The sequence below is a fragment of the Chamaea fasciata genome, unplaced genomic scaffold (genome assembly GCF_029207755.1).
Source record: "Chamaea fasciata isolate MVZ Bird 193981 ecotype frontalis unplaced genomic scaffold, bChaFas1.0.hap1 SCAF_1, whole genome shotgun sequence".
Taxonomy (NCBI): Eukaryota; Metazoa; Chordata; class Aves; order Passeriformes; family Sylviidae; genus Chamaea; species Chamaea fasciata.
In genome coordinates this window covers 85,598,269-85,616,059 of record NW_027094086.1, presented here as the reverse complement: position 1 = coordinate 85,616,059, position 17,791 = coordinate 85,598,269, and the positions used below count along the sequence as shown (strand labels likewise).

General features: G+C 42.1%; 1 long non-coding RNA gene across 1 annotated transcript; it reads left to right on the top strand.

Annotated features, from left to right (window-relative positions):
- Positions 1-1,243: 1,243 nt before the first annotated feature.
- Positions 1,244-17,625, top strand: LOC136284486 (uncharacterized). Its single transcript, XR_010720019.1, has 3 exons — positions 1,244-1,325; positions 15,020-15,390; positions 17,043-17,625. It is a non-coding gene; the product is annotated as an uncharacterized lncRNA (long non-coding RNA).
- The last annotated feature ends 166 nt before the right edge of the window (positions 17,626-17,791 follow it).

Here is a 17,791-nt window from a genome sequence, read left to right as displayed (position 1 = left end):
TTATCAAATCCTCTTTTCCGTGAGCAAATTTGGGATTTGAAAGTTAGTTTTGCAGATTGCTAGCTAGACTATTTGACACAAAAGCTTATCTTGGGATTAAATGTTTTATTTCTTTCCATTAAAGAACTGCAAAACCTTCATATCCCTATTTAAGATATTTCAGCCTACATGCTAGCAAAAAAACCAAAGGGGGAGATGTGTTCTCCCTGATTTGGTGGGGGCTAGGAGAATAAAGGTGAGGAGGTTGTGTGGCACTGGGAGGAGTACCCATTAAATGTGGAAAAAGTGAATGAAGGTTTACTGACCAGCCCCTTTGATTTTGCAATCAGTTGGTTATCAGAAGTATGTTTCTGACAGTGCAGATGCAAAAGTTTGCTGCTTCCTTTCTAAGTTGGCCTACACACACACACACACACACACACACACACACACACACTAAATCTCTGCTTTCAAAAGGAGGGTGTGGTTCTTTCTTACAGGGCTACTCAGGGAACTGAGTCCCACTGTGATGTTATTGCAGACAGAAGAAAGCTGCAGACATGCCCTCACACAATGTACTTGATGTGAAACCAGGAGCAGAAGTTACATGCACAGACTCACACAGTCACGAACTGAATAGACAATGGTACAAGAGTCTGGGAGAATTCTTGCCTTGCACATGACTAGGGAATACTTAACATGGTTGTGTTTCATTCCTGTGCATCAGTGTGAAGGGTTTGAGTTGTTGACTGAATTCTTTGAAAGTGTCCGTTGAGGCAGTATGGTAGTAACAAGGTAGTAAACTAGTAACAAGAAGTATCTTCCTTTTTCCTCTGGACCAGAAGGTCGAGTTTTTACTTGAGCTTTCCTGGAAGTTACAGCTGTAGCAAAAAATTCCAATACAAAGTTAAAAATCCTAAATTTTTATGAAAATTTGAAGTTTGTATCTTCAGAGCTACTAACTGTAGGTCCTGTGAGTGTGATCATCTTTCTACCAGATTCTAGTAAAACCTTTTCCTCAACAGCCTGTGTGCAGGCATAAAAACAAGTGTAATAAGTACCGCTTGAGGGAGAAAAAAAGCCACCCAGAAGTAAGAATTTTGTATGGGTGGGTTTGCTTCTCATGGTGGTTCCGGAGGCAGCTGTGGGCCTTGACTCTGAAGTGTCAGCAGTAGGACCAGGTGAAGTGATTTTGCTGATGAGTACCTGGTTGCAAGAGCAGGTTTGGCTCCTTGCTGGAGAAGGAGCTGCAGAAGTGCTGGTGAGTACACAGTGATTGTCTTAGTGAGACCGTTCTGGAAAGCAAGCTGAGAAAAAGGATTTCAGCTCCCAGTTCTCCTCAGCATGTGAGTATTAAGGTGGGGGGGGGGGGGGGGGGTTGGGGGTTTTTTTTGTTTTTTTTTTTGTTTGTTTTGTTTTGTTTTGTTTTTTTGTGTGTTTTTTTGTTTTGGTTTTTTTTTTTTTGTTTGTTTGTTTTTTTTTTTTTTTGTAGATGTCTAAGGAAATCTCAGCAGATTGGTCAGTAATTCCCTTCACCTCCTGTGTACAGAGGCAATGGACTGCAAGCATTTCTCAAAGCTGTGTTGCTGTGTCTGTGCTGCATCCTATAACCCATAGTTGGCTGCTGGTGGTGGCTTCAAATGGCTTTTCCAGCTAAGGAAGGGATTAAAATACTGTGTCTGAATCCTGTAACTTGAGATGCTGAGTTGTTTTCTAGCTTTTTCCTGTTTTCTTTAAACCTGTAAAAAGTACAATTGAAAAACCTTGTGCTGTTAATAGACACTGCAGTTGGTCTAATCTCAGGTTCTGTGAGGTGATACTGTGCTAACCAGATCCATGCGTCCTAGCCAGGTCCAGTGGTGCACTCACCCCTAAGGAGAGATTTTGTAGTTGCAGAGAAGAAAAACTGGGGTGGAATTTACTCCAATCTTCCCTCCTGAAAAACAATTTTTAAAAAATGAACCCGAGGGAGTATTTTTTTCCAGGGATGAGGTACAGTAGCCTCTCCATTACCATCTGTACAATCAGGGTACTGTGTCTCCCCAGGAGACTCCCAAGCATGGAGGAGACCCTTGCTGAGAAGAGGAATAGGAAGGCATTGCTCACATGGTTGGGGATCCCGTTAGGAGGGAAGATCTGAGACTGAGCCAGGTGGGCAGTAATTCAAGGAGGAATTGGTCAGGGCATGTGAAATGGAGATAAAAGTTTTTGCCTGAGAATGAAAGATGGTTGCTGGTGATGTTCTTGCCCTTTGTGCCTGCCTGTGAGGACAGGAAAATGCAAAAGATTCCTGGGAGCTGCAAAAGTAATGGGGAGCAGCTGTGCACCAGCTGCTTCTGAGATCAAAGGCGACTAAGTGCTTACTAAAAAATTTTGCCTCAGGGGAGTGTTTTATCTAGCGTGGGGAAGGAGAGCCAAATATCTGAACGCAGAGACAAGCCTGAGGCAAGCTAGTTGTGTGAGAAGTAGTGGTTTTGTTGTCCTGGAATGCGGACAGACTGTGATAAGCCACTCCTTGAGAGCTAGGGAATTGCTCTGCTTTAACCTTAGCCTTTCTACTGAGCTGTGCACTCCTGCCTCTCTGCTTGTGGATGGAGAGGGAATTTTGTTGAGAGGCTACTGGAGGGGTAGCAGAACCCTCTGGAAATGGGCCACAAAGACCATGTGCTTTTCCAAGCACACTATGTTTGACTAAGTGTTTATGTGTGCTCATAGATTGGTGGGTGTAGAACAAATAGAGGACAAACTTTGATGTTGACAAAGGAAGATTAAAGCTGTGGTAGCTGGATGGCATGTGTTACACAAAATAACCCTAAATAGAACATATCTGCCTTTTTGGTTTGCAAATGCTGCCTGAATCAGAAGTTATGCATCCCATAAAGGCGTACGTCCCTTTAGGAAGAGTGGGAGACTAGCGGTGATAGTACCACCATTGAAGGTAGTGTGTGGAAAGGAATATTAGCATGAGGGGACTCTGAGAAAAGTTAAAGATGTGAAAGAGAAATTTCTTTCTCAGGTTCCAGAGATGCTGTGGCTGCAGAGGGGAAACAGCAAGACTTGGCACAGATGGAGTTTGGGGGATGCAGGAGAGAGAAGAACCTGTGCTCAGCTAAGGCAGCTTGAAAGGGAGGTGACAGAACTTAATGAAAGAGAAGCATCAGCATTATTCTGGTTGCATCACGCTGTTATTTACTGGGAAATACCCATTTTAGAGAGGCTAGTCAATATGTAAAGTTGGATGACTGGAAAAAAAGCCAAGTTCATGTCTCATGAGCCTGAGGTTTGCATAGCAATAATGGTGGTAAGGAAGGCTTCACGAAGATGGACCATAATGTTTTTGTTGGAAGTAATTTGTGTGCTTTTATTATTCCTTGCTGCAGGCTGCCTCTCTTTGGTTTATAGAGAAGTGATAGAAATGCCAAAAATTTACAGCTGTCTTGAGATAGGTCAGATTCTGTTGATGTTGCTGTTAATTGCAATTAGCAGCTGGGCTGCTCACCCAATGCTGCAAAGCCACGGTGGAGTTTTGCTCATGCAGGGAAGTGCCCCTGCTACAGCTACTACAAAAGGAAATGGTAAGGCAGACAAAAGATATAAAGGGAAAGGAGAATTTAAAGTGGTGTTTCTCTTCCCCCTCTCATGGGAGGTGCATAGCAAATCAGTGGCTGATCTGGGATTAGAATGAAGGCTTTTTGTAGCTAGTCCAGTACTCTAGCTACTAGATTATAGTTCCTCTGATGCTGTTAATTAAAGATTAATGCATGCAATTTACTCTGTCTTAATGTGGCAGCTATACTGGAACATGCTTGAACTGTTTCTCCTTATCATTTTTATTCACAGAGTGGAGCTTAAAGACCAAAACTGGAGATTAATTCAATTAGTGGTCTATTAAACAACCACCACCTTCTGAATAGTAACAAGAACTTCAGAAATATCTGCTGTAAACTAAGGCAACTTCTTATAAAGCAGTGGCCTCTCTTTCACCCTTGGAAGTAGCTTCCAGCCCTCCTGAACAGTATTTGTTTTAATACAGCTGTATACAGGAGCAGAAAGAGTGGAGCTAAAGTGGCTTTGAGCAGTTTTCAGCTTTCCAGATACCAAAGGGCAGGGGGCCTTGGCCAAGACAAGTTTCTTTTAGTTGACTTCTTAGAACAATTTTGTTATTAGAATATGGATGTGTTTTTTGGGGAATTGGAGAATATCCTAAGCAGTGGAATAGGCTCTTCTGAGCCCTCCCCATCCCATTGTAAAATATAGATAATATTGTTTGTAATATTCTTGCTGTTAATGCCTAAGGCAGATGTCCAGGTTCTGTAGATGCCAACAGCCTTTCTGCAGCATCTAATAGAGAATACAAAGGTACCAAGTTTTAGTGTGTGGTTGCCATTGAATAACAACATTTATTGGTTTTTCGTGAAGACCTGTATTTCTAATTTTGTCCCTGTTGAAGTTTTTAGCCCTATTCAGTGTTGGCAGAAGGAGTATGCAGTTTTTAAAGGCTTTATCTTGAGACTCTACAGGAAGCTAGTGCTATTACATGGCAATTTTCAAAACTTTTTTGTAGTTTGGCATGGAATAAAATCCTTAACAAACTGGGCACTACTCTGTTATTTGGACAATGCCAGTTCCTATTTATGAAGAGAGTTTTCTTCTTTCTTATTGCTGGGAATGAAGAATTTAAATGGTCAGCTTTTGCAGAGCAGACAAAAAACCCAGCAGTGATACACTGGTCCTTGTGCCTGTTTTTTGGTCAGATATTAAATCCATCTTTAGCTCTCCTGGTGTCAGAACAAGGTGGTGTAGCACCATAAAATTATTTAAATGTGCTCACGTATTTTTGAGCGTTGTGATCATTTGGTATAATTTGCTGTCCCATAATTGACTTAAATGCCATATCATGTACTCTTGACTGACTTGACAGGAAGTTGGTGGTGTCTTCCTGGTGTCACTGAAGTCTCTGCTGCTGTTCAGTATGGCATGACTTGCATCTCTCATGTTAAATACTTCAGAATCACAGTCTGAGATTCGTGGAACCTCTGTGCCTGCACTGATCTTAAAAGTCAGTAGGAGTAGCTGGTATTTAGCAATTCCGTGTATGCGTCTGCAAGTTCCATGAATTAAGCATTTAAAATTAAATAAGCACCCCTCATATTGTAACTGTAAAAAGCAGCAGTCCCTACAGACTTTTGAGGACTTTAAAACAGTAGATCATTGTGGTGTTTATTTGTGACAATTAATTCTCCAATGGAATTGACAGCCTTCAGCCTGGATACCCGGCCCCACGAAGTGCGCTTCCTCTACTTCTAAGAACAGAGGTACAGAAAAGTGGGTGTGCTGAGTAGTGAGCTACCTACACTAGCTGGGAGACAGGGTGAAGGATTACAGTGCTCTTTTGGATTCTAGTGCATCCTGCACTGGTGGAAGTGGAAAATTGGTGGAGATATTTTGGTTGGGTTTTTCAGGGTTTTGTTGTTGGTTTTTTTTGGTGGTTTTTGTTTGTTTGTTTGTTTTGGTTTGGTTTGGGTTTTTTTTGGGGGGGTGGGTTTATTTTGTTTGTTGTTTTGTTTTGTTTTTTTTTTTTTGGGGGGGGGGGGTGAACAGGACATGAGAAGAGATCGTTTGAGATAGAAAGAGAAGGGTGCCTGAACTGCAGTGATAGAGACATCTGGGTTTTATTTGTAGCCCTGGTAACAAATTGATGGCTGACCTTCTACAAATAGCCCGGCAGTTCCGTGCTGCTCTGACACTTTCCCATTCAATGCAACAGCCTCAGAGATGCTCCTTGCTTTGCAAAGCACTCTGAGAGAGCCATAGGTTACCATTTAGTGTTCACAGAATTTACCTCAGAACCTGGAATTGGTGCTTGCCACGTCCATTTTCCTCTGAAGACTGCTAATCAGAGCCGGGGTGGTTTTGGTCAGGGCTTCAGGGCAAAACAAGTCTTCTCTTTCCTCTACCTGCCTGGAGGGTGATGTAAGTGAAGGAAGTGGGATGGGGTTTACTCTGCTTAAGGCAAAACTGTAATGTACTGGAAAAACATGTCTCCATTTAGTCAGCAGCATTGCAGAGAACAGAGGGATGAAGGGTAACTAAGGGTAACATGGAGCATTTTGGGCTATTTATAAAAATGTGAAATGGCTTTTCTTACTAAAAGAATGGTTGTGCATCATTAAGGGCATCAAAAGCGAAGTGGGAACATGCTTTGTGAATCAGGAGGAAGAGCAGTCCTTAGCAGTTGCTAATCTATTTATGTTCCAGTCATGCTCGGAGTGTGGTTTTGAGGTCTGCAGCTCTTGTAATTGCCTGGAATATGTCACTCTGCAGCAAGATTCATTGTTCTGCTCTTCCCTGAGAGGAAGGCTGGGATTTTTAGCTGTAGGACGTTTCTTTCAGAGCAGAGAGACATTCCTGTGCATTGTTTTGCTGAAACACTATTATTGCTCCCATTATAAGCATGTCAGTTCTATGTGATCTAGGCAAAAATTGATGCATTTGGTGGGAAGCAGCCAGGTCTTTATTTTGGGGATTACACATGAGGTTTAGGAGCCAAGTTTTGATCCCTGTTGATAGAAGTCCCTTAAACTTTGCAGAATCAGTAGGATGCTTTTTTGGTTCCCTGATTTCTCAAAGGGTCAGAGATTTAATTTTTTTCTTTCCTTTTTCTCTACTTCTTGCTGCCAGGCTTTCTTTGCTATTCCCCAAGCAATGCTCAAAACATTTAGACATTAAGCTCCTCATTAAATTAGAGTGAAATCAGAGCTCTGTGCCTTGCAACAAAGATTTAGAGGGGCAAGATTCAGCAGGGATTGAACACGTTTTCAGGAAGTGATATAAGATGTGGCTTCAAAAGGGCTTCCAGCCCAACCTCACCCCTGTTACTTTGCATGGGAACCTCTCTCCTCTCTGTCTTCCCTTGAAGAGAAGTGAGTGTTTTTTAAAATAATAATGAATTTCTGTAGCTTTCTTTCAAGTCCCCAAGGTATTGTTGACCATGGGAACCTCTCGTATAGCTCCTATGGAAGTGGGGGCTTGGAGTGTAGCCATGACACTTCCATGTAAGAAAGCACACAGGCTCTAGGCAAAACTCTTCACTGGTGCTGGTAGACTGTGTGGAAAAGCCAATTTTTATTCTATAGATTTTTTTTCTTTCATTTCTTTCAATGACAATCTATGTTGACTTTTCCTCTCTGGGGGCTCAGAGAGGAGTTGCTGCTCAGTTCCAACTAAATGTGAGATTCTTTTAGATCCAGATGCTGTTCCCTCTGCTTCTTCTCTAATGCATGGCTGGATCAAATTAATTATATGCTGAAGGACCTCTTGAGTGGTGAGCTGTGAAAAAAAATACTTTAACATGACTGTCAGAAGGTAGGCTTCCCCATACAGGGCTGCTTTGGTGCTCTATAATATGGAACAGCTCTTTTTTGTCTTACTCCAGTATGCACTGGTGAGTTCGTTCAGGAAGTTCAAGTCCTCCTGGATTCACTGACATTTGTTTATAAAAGTTGAAAACTGCAGCGGTAACATACGATGGATGTCTGGCTGAAGTTTTTCAATAACACAGAAATGGCTTCATGAACCAGACTCTGTCCAAAATGTGATAAGATGCTTGTCCCTGGAACTTGTGAGGACATGGTAGAAGCACCATGGGTTTTTAAGTTGTGCCAGCTTATATAGCTACGACTCTAAAAGGGTTGTGGTTTGCCCCTGTTTTACCTCTGAATTCAAAGAAGTCTGAAAGGATAAAGACAAAAATTAATTTAGAAATTGGTCTTGGACAGAGACTAAACATGAAAAATTTCACCTTGAATCTCTTCAATAATAATCTAGAAAGATATACAGTATTTTCCAGACATAAGATGAGGCTCTGATGTGTTTCTCTCCAAACAATCTGAGAGTCTTGTGGTCACAAGAAAACAGAATGTTTAGATAGTTGATTGCAGTGTGCATAAAGAACCCTCAGGTTCTTCCACAGTGTCCTGAATTTGGTAAGAACCAGGTTTTATTTCTTCCTGATGAACAAATAGGTTACAATGCAGATACCTCTGAGCATATTAAAATTTATTCCATTCATAATCACATGAGATGAGATACTGCCCTGTTCTGAGAGAACATCTACAAATACAAGAATCTGCGTGAAAAAAAAAAATCAAGAAACTGATCGGTGTTGTACAAAATTTTTGGTTTCTTGACCTTGTACGACTATGGCAAGAAAAAAAGCCTCTTGATAACTCCCCATGAAAGGCATTTAAATGTTTTTGCTAATCCACCTGCAAGCCTGCAGGCTTATAAATAAGTACTGCTGTGGGTGGCATCATCTGGTGACAGCAGCCCCTAGAGCTGAGTCCTCTCATCAACTCTGAGTTCTTCTCTGTGACCCTGAGTTGGGGCATATTTTTCTGGAATCAGATTTGTCAAAGAATCCTGTTTCCATTTGGAAGTAGAAATAAATAGCAGCTTCTTGTGGACTTCAGTTTCTCTTGGCTTCACTCATCTTCAGTTTGCCTTTTTGTTGATGTTATTTTTTGATGTCCACAGATGTTTCTCTGTGTCTGTAATTTGAAATTATGACAGTCAGTTTTGTTGCAGAGGGCATAAACTGTATTCCTGCTGTTTAAACCCTTCCTGCGTGAACTTTCTGGATGTTCTCAGTGAAGGATTCACTATGGGTAGTAGCACATTCAGAGTGAAACGGTGCAACTCCTGAGCACTTTGCCCAATTTCTAATCAGTTCTCATACTGAACATGAAATGCCATAGCCTGCTAGAAGCATCATGTCAAGTGCAGTACTTATGTGTAAAAACAATCTTTGCCTTCTGGTGCTTCCTTTGGAAAAAAAAAAAAAAAAAAAGAAGTCATGGGGAAGAGAAGCAAAGCTGAACAAAAGGTTTTGCTCTTACTATAAAAGGGAGGCTGCAGAAGAGGGAAATGCACTGCAGAGGTTTTCACCAACTCAAATGCTTTTAAACTTGATTGGCCTTTTCAAAGAAGGATCAGAAATGTCCTTGCCCCGTGGTGCTGCAGTTGGACAAGCAGCCTGTGTAGTTGTGCTCCTGTAGCTGTTCCAAGGGTGTTGCTGCCAGCAGAATCATGCCCTCCTTACCAGGTTCTGCGGAATTACTGAGGGGATCCATCACTCCTTGTTCTCCTTCTCTTTCAATTGCATCAGGCTTTGCCTTGGTGATGGAAAAGGTTAGTACATGGGAAAATCCTGAAACAGACTGTCAAGAGCAGTAACAGTGTGAGACAGTGAAAACCAGTTTCAAGATACTGTCAAGAGCTTGGGGAAGTTTTCTGGGAAGGGAATTGAAGCTGACCCAAGAGTAGTCTGGACTATTAAGTTAATTATCCTGTCAAGAGGTTTTTGAAAGCAAAGATGGAGCTCTGTTAGCATGTTGGCTTCGTGGCAAGTGAGAGCTGGCTGGAGCCTGTTCATCTGAATGTATTTTTGGGATGAATTAGAGTCTAAAAGCCTGTGGGTTTTGTTGAAAAATGACATTCTGAAAGAAGCAAGTTGGCTGCTAGGAACCAGAACCACAACAGAGCCAAAATAAGCTTCATATTTCTTAACCCCCATGTCACTTTGAGGTCCAGATTATCCCAGGTGATATGGAAACGCACAGGGATGGAGCACTGTGAGCTGCCAGGTTTTCATGAGAAGGGGCAAAGGAAAATAAACCACAGTTGTCCATTATGTAGATATATGACAGGTATGAAAAAGACTGAACTATTCAAACCTTATAATGTTTGTGAGGAAAGGCATAAGAATAGGAAAAAGAGGTAGGAATATGAGTTAACTGAAAACTCAGACTGTGATGTCAGCATTTGGCACAAGTCAGCAGAATAAATAAAGCACGGAGATGCTGGGGGGCAGGGAAAGAGACGTGTCCAGAGCAGCATAAACAGCGAGTCTTGAGCCAGGGTACTGTGCATTGTGTTAGCAGGCATCAAGTTGGGTTTGTGGGAAAGATGGATAACAGCAAAACAGACTAAAGGATTTGAATAAAGGCAACAAAAATATTGTGCTCCAGTCATTTTTGTACTCTGGTATGAATTGGATGCAGCTCCAGGGGACTTCAAAGATGAATATTGACATAATGCTAGGAGAGAAATGGGCTTTCTTTTTATTAGAAAAGATGCAGATTAAATAAAATTGTGATTTATGTCATTCTGAGCATGCGGGGAGCTGGCATCAAGGGCTGAGAAACCAGTATATTACAAAGGCTCAAGGAAAAAGGAACTGGATCCTGAGGGACTGTTTATTCTCTCCTGATACAAAATGATCATTAGGAAAAATAAACTTATTAAATTTAGGTAGTAAATATAATTTTGGGCAGACTGTAGCCAACAGTGCTCAAGGCCTTCTTCATATCAGTGTGAGTGGGCAATTAAGAGCCTAAATGTCTCCGTTTCTCTAATGTTGTATAGTAGAAGCTCTGGGCAGCTCAAACCAGAAAAGTGCCAAGCTTCCCCCAGCACCCATGTTCCTTTTCCAGCTGGGAAAGTTTTTACATGTCCTTGTCAAAAGCTGCTTCTGAGTGTTGGTGGAGTTCTGCTTCAAGTGTGGTTGGACAAAGGGAATGCAGCAAGGAGGTTTGAAGGGGGTTCAACACATGGGCAGATCCTGGAAAGTTAAGGAAGAATATAGTGCCCAGTCTTAAGGGGGTTCCTTTTTCATGTGGCTCCTGCCTCTTCCCTCAGTAAGCCTGAGGGACGCCATTTCTTACAATTCTATATTTTGTATGATTCAATCAGGGGACGTGTAATTCCTGCTAAAGAAAGAAAACTGCTGTATGGATTAACTCTTTCTAGGCAGGAAAAGCCTGCACAGATCGAGTAACAGTCCAAAATAATTTCACTGTTCCACTTTCTGTTTAAAAAAAAAATTAAGTTTTTTGTTTACCACAGAGAACATCAAGGAGGATGCCTGATATCCACCTCTAGAGTTTCTGGAATTCCTTGTGAAAGTTTCCCCATCATATATAATCTGCATCACGAACCTTTAAAGTGAAGTTTCTGAAGCTGTGCCGGGATACCTTGGTCTGCAGTTTTGTGAACATTTCTTATTTTCACAAGTTTTGAATTCAGAAATTGTACTGCCACAATGGTAGGTCATTGTCGCAGGGAGATGAAACTGAGTTTAAAGTTGTCATGATGCAAAAATAATTTGGTGACTTGTTACTGAAACCTTTAAAAAATGAACATGAGAGACAAAAATGTAGCTAAAATTCTTACGATGGGCAAAACCCCTGTAAACTTATTGGGTAAGTTATACATGCAGAATATATATTTGACTACTGAATATTATGCATTAGGTGTGTGTAGTTGGCTTGTTATGTGTCATAAGCATGTTTTAAATAGGGATTTTAAAAATTTAAGCAAGATTTATTTCCTGTTTGTTTATACTGACAGTTGTGTGTCTAAATCTCATGGTTGCTGTCAGAAATTTAAAACTTCACTACTGCTTTAAAGCCTAGCTTCATTAATTTGCCCAAATAAAAGTAGATATGAGGGAAAATCTGTGACTGAGATTTTTGAGAACTTGGAGGTCATTTTGCTTTGCTGCAGGGCTGTGCAAATGGTTATATGCTTGTCAGTTAAACTGCTTTGGGGTTTTTTTACCCATTCTGGGCACCCAGCCAGCCTAACTTACAAAACTGCAATTATCATGATTGTTAGGAATAGTTCCACTTCTTCCCTTGGATTTCTTCTGTCTTGCCTCTTTTCTTCTTTGAGGAAGTCTTAAATTTTCCTGTCAGTTCTGAGGAGACCCTGATTTTCCCCTTAGGGGTTCCCACAGAGACACAGAGTCGCAGAGGCCCTCTAGCTCCTTGATAAATGTAATCCTATCAGAGGCAGCAACAAGCCAGTGTGTCACTCCACAGGATCAAATCCCCAACCTACAAAGCCAGGTCTTGCTGCTGGGAGAACCACAGTGCTCTGGGTTTTTAAAATTTCATCGTTTAAAACAGAATTTCTAAATATATTTTCTATTTGAAGGCTGAGAGGCTTTGGCATTTGCATCATTCCTCATTTATGACTGCACTGTTTCTGTGGCAGTTGGTCAGCGAACATTTCCAAGGTATTTTGACGCCCCTCCACAAAACATGAATCAAGAGAAAGAGCTAGCAGCAGATGTTGGCCACCCAGCAGCCTTTGGGCTGCAAGCGCCATGGTCTGAGGGCACCTGGGGCAGGGCAGCACTTACTGCACTCTTGCCTCTGGCCCCACATTCTCCAGAAGGAATAAGCCCTTTCTTCTGTCAGGCTCCTGCCTAACTCCTTTCCACGTCAATGGTGTAGGTGTGGATGGCTTTTGTTATCAGGGAGAGCACACTTGGAAGGTGCAGTTTCGCCCTGCTGGTGTGAGCTGGGATCGAGCCTGTGAGGTGTTGATAGTGCCTTGATCTGCTGGGCAAAGCGGGCAAGTCTGTAACGTGAGCAGTGCTACACTCTGCTCTTTTATCATCAGTGATTTGCAGGGTCAACTGTGGCAGCAGTCCAGGCATGGGCACCCTTGCAGCTCCTCAAACAGAGCTCCTGTTGTGCCCGATAGGAACAACGGATGTAGAAGATGCTTAATCTCAGCTGCCATCCCTGTGGATGAGCTGTGCCTCTTTCCTGTGTTACAGTACATGGATTTGGGGTGGGGTGCTCTGATTCTCCTTCGTCCTCCATACCAGTGGTTTCAGTTTGAGGCGAGGGCCTGGAGGGAAAATCCAGCGCTTATCTCACTCGTGCCTGGTGCTGCTGTGCCTCAGTGATAGCGCACCTCTGGCTGTTGGTGCTGGAGCTCTTCTCAGCTTACAGCTGCTCTTCTTCATTAAGATGAACTTACAGGAGCTCTAGGAAAGTCAGCAATGGGGAAATAACGATGGCGTGTCAGGTTGTTGTGTAGTACTGCCCATCAGGGAACTTCCTGCGTTCAAACCACCTTCCTGGGATACAAAACTCTGCGGAGGATTTCTGAAGTCTCATTAATTTTCAGCCAACCAAACCATGTCAGGAACTTCTGGACAATTTTTATATGACTCATTGAATTATTTTATATATATTAGCACTACAGACTGCTGTATTTCTTAGAATCACAGAGCATCCTGAGTTGGAAGAGACCCACAAGGATCACGAAGTCCAACTCCTGGGCCTGCACAGCACTGTCCCCAGTGTCACACCATGTGCCTGAGAGCATTGTCCAAGAGCTTCTTGAGCTCTGTCAGGCTTGGTGCTGTGACCACTTCCCTGGGGAGCCTGTCCTAGTGCCCAACCACCCTTTGGGTGAAAAACCGTTTTCTAATATCCAACCTAAACCTCCCCTGACACAGCTTCAGGCCATTCCCTCGGGTCCTGTCCCAGCTCAGTGGGAAAACTGTAGTTTTAATGCCTATGTGTCAAGAACGGTCTAGGAGAGGTGCCACATCTTTTGTTCAGTGAGTTTTGTTCCCAAAGCATTAACTTACCATGTAAGCATTGGGTGGAAGCATTCTTCTGTTAGGAGGTGCTGTGAGGGAGCTGAATGGCATTTTAAATGCAGGCTAACCACAGATTTCCAAAACCTCTTCACTTATTTTCAGGTCTTGAGGTACCTCATTAATATCATTCTTGCTACACCTACTGCTTTTTCTTTTCCTCATTGAAAACTATGTTTTCAACTAATGCTATTTAAACTGTTTAATGTCTGTGAAAAGTTTGGTGGCTGATCTAACCTGCTAAACCTGTAGCAGAATGTAAAAAAATTGAATGAATGTGAAAAACTACATTTGCCTTCATGTGAATGGCTGGTGTGACCATGGAGGTATCCATTGTAGGGGAACCGGAACGGCAGACCTTGGGGCTGTATTTTTTTCAAGTATTAAATGCAGTAGCGTATCTTCTTGTGCCAGGACCTTTCAGAATGATCAGGGATCTGAATTATTTTTTAAGGGTTTATTCTGAGTGTGCACTGTGAGAGATTTCCAAATTTCCTGCTTTAAATCATTAGGATTAACCATTTGCAGAGATCTTCTTTTAAAGGCATTGGAACCAATTCTGCTGCCACACAGACTAATATCAATTACTTCAGATGTTTATGATTCTACGGCAAACTAAACCTGTTCTTTGGGGGTGGCCTCAGCGAGCACCTTTTCCTACTGAGACAAATCGTATAGTTTCATCTGGCAGTCAGAATATTTTGCTGGAGAGGGTTATGAGTCTTGGAAAGCAGGAGTATCTAGGAAATACTGGCTTATTAGAACATTATGAGTTGACTTCTCACCCTGCAGAGCTGCACAGTTGTTCTACATTGAGTGTTTAGTTAGTTATACCCAGACGATGTGGTACAGACAAGTTACAGTGGCTCTAAAGGCTCACACTACCTGCTGCTTCTTGGGTAGTCCATGTGGTTCTGCTTCAGCATGACTGCCATGGCAGGGTAATTGTTCAGCCTCGTTGACTGAGGCAGAATTTGGAAGAAAATGCAAAATTTGAAAGAGTTGCTGAGGCCAAAGCAATGTTTCAGGTATAACGCATGGATTTGTTTTGGTTAAGCATTGAAATCCTGTTTATCCTAGAGGAAATAAATTTCTTTTTCTTAGAATTAATAACCTCTTTATGTTTTTTCAAGGCAGGGTAAAAGATGACCCCCTCTTTTACTGAAATGAGTTGAGCTCACTCTGATGAGTTGAGCTGTACTTATGCATGCTCTGGGTGATTCGGTATCATCCACCAGGAGTTGGGTTCTCAAAGACTACAGCCTGCAGTGATCCAGAGCTTGACGACCATGCAGTCCAAGCCAGAGAGAAAGTTTGTGATGATGACTGGAGAGTTGGAAAATTAATGAAAGTTGGCGTTTGTTTGTGCCAGTGCTGAAATCAGCTTGACATTAAGGAAGTGTTCCCTGCTGTTGAGAGGGAGCCTCCTGTGCTTCAGTGTGTGCCCACTGCTCCAGTGCTGTCACTGAGCACCACTGGAAAGAGCCTGGCTCTATCCTCTCTGCACTGCCCACAGGGTGTTAATTTACACAGATGAGCTCCTGCCTGAGCCTTTCCTTCTCTGTGTTGTCCTTCCAGGAAATACCAGGGTGGTTGAAGGGGGACCAAGGCCTGAGACTCAAAATCTGAGTTTAGACACAGGTACTGATAATCTCCTCCAGACTCTGTGGAACAAATACACATCCACTTGGGTGCTCCTGTCAACTGCAGCTCTTCCAGACTTGACCACAATGAGAGTGAGGACTTCACGGAGAATAGCTGCCACTTCTCTACTCCTTGCTGTAGCTCCTTTTACTTCCTACATGCTGGGTTTTTGGTGGTTTCTAGTTCTGCTTATTTGCTGTATTTTTCCCTGGGCAAGATGAATGAGAAGGACCAGAATTTCATCACCGTCTTCTCACTTTGCATCACATTTCAGTATCTTTGCCCATCAAACCGCTTTTCATCCTGTGAGTACCTCAAGAGATTATTATATTTGGGGTTTATTAGTTAGGAAGCTTGGTGCATAACTTCAGTCATATCCCCCCTGAGTAAGGAAAGAAAATGCAGAGGGCTGTGAGCGAAGTGTTATCTAGAGAAATCTGAGGGGCGGAACAAGGCAGCACCATGGTGATCTTGTACTATACAGGTGCTCTCCTTCTAGATACTTCTTTCCTTGGAAAGGCAAATTCACCAGTATGCCACCTCCAGCAGAACTGAGCTCCTGCGCTGCATGACTGAAGGTTGCCAACTCCGACTCTGTTGCAAACCCTGTAACAGTCTGTGTTGACAGCTACTGGCAGTTCCTTAGGATGGAAAATCATGTGGCAAACTGTAACTGAGCTGAGGCATTTCCTCCCTCCTACTCTCTCCTCATATTCTCAGAAGCACACTTGTCATGTCCCAGATGAATGTGAAAGTGACTTAACTTCCAGCAACAAACCTAAGTAGAGCACTGGCTCCATGTATTGAAGTAAGCTTTACCTGTCCCTTTGGCCAAAAATGTTTTGTCTGCTGCCTCATTACCCAAACAGTGATAAAATAGGACTTCAACCAGTTAGGGAAAGTATGAACGCTATCAGTAGAAAGTTAAGTAATTTATAGCTCAGTATTATGTGTTTTTTCTATTCAAGTATTCCTGAGTTTAGGAAATGAATCCCACCTAAATAGGTAATTTAATTTAATTCCTCCAAAGCTTTTTTCCATAATAATAATGGTGCAGCTTCTGAATTACAGGGAAGTGTCTCTTAGCAATATTGCCAACCCGGTAGAGAATTTGCTCAGAGGAACTGTTTCAAATCCCAGATTCGTGGAAATTAGGGAGTGTGAACATGGAAAAAATCTGCAGGCAGGTTTAGATCTTCAGATTACCCCAAAATGTTGCAGGTTAGCTTACCCAGAGTTAAGACCTTGCTCTGATTTTTGTTCAAAGTAATGCATCAGCAGAAGGTGGGATGAAGTGCACAGAGGTGGTTTTCAAACAGCTCTGAGTACCCTCAGCCCCTGGGTCACTGCTATTTGCTCATCAGGAGAAAAGTTCTCTTATTTACTTCCAAAAATAAATTTGGATGTGATGCAACTTACATGAGGAAAGCCTTAGTGGTTAGTGCAGTCCAGTGGCCAGTGCTCCTCAGTTTGCTGTTTTGGGTAGTGCCTGGGCTGTTGTCTATTTCAGAAAGAGAACTCAAATGTCATGGAAGGACTCCCACACTGCATTATCAAGGCTCCTGTGCTACTTTTAAATTTCAGCACCAACACAGCCAGTTGCCTCACAGATTGTCTCTATGTTGCATAACTAATTAATCAAACTGTGTAGTAGCAATTACAATCAGGATCATTGACAGGAGATGCAGGGGTCAGGAATGAGCAAGGCTAAAACCAGCTGAATTTTATATTCTAATACCATTATTGCTAATTCTACTAGCCATTGACCAGACACTGGCACCCAAATAGATCTGCCTTCATGCCGGAAGGAGGAAAAACCGGGAAACTTTTTGTTTAAAACAAATAATAATAAAAAAGCCCTATGGAAGTTTTTTGGCAGTCATTTAGAAAGATACTGTTTCTAAGTTCTTGCATTAAAGGTGGGTTTGACAATTTGTGCTGCTCCAACATCTTCCAGGTTCACACTAGAATTAACACAAAAGAGCCATTTTGAAGTACTACTACTTCTGGGAGGCTGTGACCCCAAACCTGGAGCTTTAGAAGAAATGCTGGCTGCAGAGTTTTGCATGTGCCTGGGAGAACATTTGTACTGTGATTGGATTCAGTCATCAGAGCCTAAATGTGATGCTTCAGGTTAGGTAATCTATGCAGTACTGCAAATTTATGTAAAACAGTACAAGCATCAGGAATGAATCAGACTCCACAAAGACCTGTCTCTTCTGTGAAAAAAAGCCTTGAAAACACTCATAAAAATGTCTTAAGTCAGTTTTTATGATCTCTCAGGTTTTCTTGCATGTTACTAGAGGTCTATAACGTTCCTTTGTTCTATTATGGCTCTGCAGAGACTGAACTAGACTTGACTGTAACCTTCACACAGAGCAAAAGTTATTTACTGACCCATACTGAAAAAAAAATGGGACAGAACTTTCCTGAAGAAACAGTATTCCTGTAGTCCAGTGTACACACAAAAGGTGTGTACTACTTATGCATGAGAACATAATTTGTTAATAGTGTCGAGTTAGTTACTGACAGTGCATAGGAAGTGGCCTTAATGACTTTTTCCAGTCAGACAGGAATTTAAACAGTCAATAAATGATTCTCATCTTATCATGCATACTGTAGGCAGCATAACAGCTTGATTGATAGAAACACAAAAAAAAATGATGTAGTTATTTTTTCAGTTGAATTGCCTTCAACTGATTTAAT